This window comes from Myotis davidii, unplaced genomic scaffold (assembly GCF_000327345.1).
Source record: "Myotis davidii unplaced genomic scaffold, ASM32734v1 scaffold1643, whole genome shotgun sequence".
In the NCBI taxonomy this organism is placed as follows: domain Eukaryota; kingdom Metazoa; phylum Chordata; class Mammalia; order Chiroptera; family Vespertilionidae; genus Myotis; species Myotis davidii.
The window spans coordinates 300,039-302,088 of record NW_006294357.1 but is presented as its reverse complement, the minus strand read 5'-3'; the positions used below and the strand labels follow the sequence as shown (position 1 = coordinate 302,088).

Below are 2,050 nucleotides of genomic sequence, written 5' to 3'. Positions count from 1 at the left end.
TGCGACTGCTCCAGGGGCTCGAGCCGCCATCCAGGTGCCTTATGGTTTCAGGCCGCGGCCGAGATCCTCTGATGTGGGCAGCGGCGGTCTGGACTAAAAGTTTAAATTTCCTGCCAGCTTGGTTCTTTGAGCCAATGTATTTTTACTGAGACCCATCATGGTGTTTTATTGTGTCAGGAACTAAGAAGTCCTATCTTTGTTTCTACTTTTACTGACTTCATTAAATAGACCGGTTTGACTCTTATGATTTTATGAGAATTATTTCTTATAAAAATATTTGAAACTCTAAGATATACAGAGGCACAATAATTTGAGAATTTTAAGTGGATTAAAAATAAGTTACACCGCTTAGTTTTCTTTTTTGCATGTGTAATTTTGTTCTCAAATGTGCCTTAGGATTTTAAAATGATTTATTATTTTCTTAGGGAAGAGCACTATGTATTATGGTCTATTATTTCCAGCAGATGGCAATGTTTGGTGCAAAAACTACTTGATTTACCAACTGCAGATTTTCAAGATTCTCTTTGTTTTTAAAATCCAAACTTCATAATCCATATTTGAAAGTACCCTTTTAAAAAGACTCAATGAGTTAACTTGCTTAAGGTACTGGGTAGGCTGGTGAAGAAATACATGTTATTAAAATTTTGACAGATTAAGTCACATTTTACTGTAGGAACAATATTTTAATAGAATACCTAAGGTAAGTCCTTTCATGCAATGAATATTTATCCTTGGATTTATCAGTTCTATAAATTCTGATTTCCTCATAGATTTAAAAAGTAATTTATTTTGAAACAATTTCAGATGACAGAAAAAGTGCCAGAACAATACAAAGAACTGCTGTAGTCCCTTTAACAAGATGCCCCAATTGTTAACACTTTACCTCAATTGCACTATTGTTCACTCTTCTCTCTCTGTGTCTATTAGCATTAGTCTTTCTCTTAATCTTTTGAGAGCTGGATGTCCCATCACCCCTAAACACTCCAGAGTGTCTTTCTCCAAAAAAAACTCACTTTCCTGAATAACTAATATACAACCCTCCAAATCAGGAATCAATATTGGTATCTCATAACCATCTGATGTATATCCATCAATTCAAATTTCACCAGCTGGCCAACATTGTCACTTTGCTCATTTCTGGTTGATTATATTTTCCAAGATTATATGTTGTGTGTAGGTTTACTCTAATTTGGATCAGTTCTTTAGTCTTTCCCTGTCTTTCATATCTTTAAAGTTTTTAGAGTATGGACCTTAAATTCTGTAGGATGACCTGGATTCTGTCTGATAATTCTTTATAATCAGGCTCTCAGGTCATTCATTATTGGCAGAAATACTACAGAAGTGATACTTTACATCAGGAGGCACATGATGTCAATCAACCTACCCTGTCACTGGTAATGTTATTATGATTACCTGGTCATCAGGTTTTAACTAAAATCCATTGTTGAATTAAAACCCATTTTAATTAAAACTTATTATTTGTTTTTTAAAAGCAGTATACATTTACTTTCTTCACACACTGCCCCCAAACTTCAGAAAAAACTCTTAAAGATACCCAATTTTAAATAAGAAGTCATTTCAAACAACTTGTTTAGTCTGTACGAGTGTTTTCCTTTTGCTAAGAACACATCATTGATTTGAGGAGTAATAATACTGCATTTATGGTTTAAGTGCTTATTGGAAATTAACAGTTAAGATAATCATCTACTGCGGATATTTTATAAGAAAGCTATTGACAGTTTGAATTTGATCACACATCAGCAGAAACAGCTTGACTAATAATTGTATTTTCTTGTGTTTTACTCAGTATCAAAACTATAGTATTTAAAAAACAGGAAGAAATAGTTATTTGAGAGAGAGAAACCAAGATGGCAGCATAGGTAAACACCGGAGTTAGCTGCCTTGAACAACCACTTCAAAATACAACTAAAGGACGGAACAGACATCGCCCAGAACCACAGGAAGACTAGCTGAGGGGAAATTCTTCAACTAGAAGGAAAGAGAACAGCATATGAGACTCAGAGGAGGCGCAGTGAAGAAAATATAAAGG

General features: G+C 34.3%; 1 pseudogene; it reads right to left on the bottom strand.

Annotated features, from left to right (window-relative positions):
- Positions 1–2,050, bottom strand: part of LOC102760845 — a 26,851-nt pseudogene that overhangs the window by 1,902 nt on the left and 22,899 nt on the right.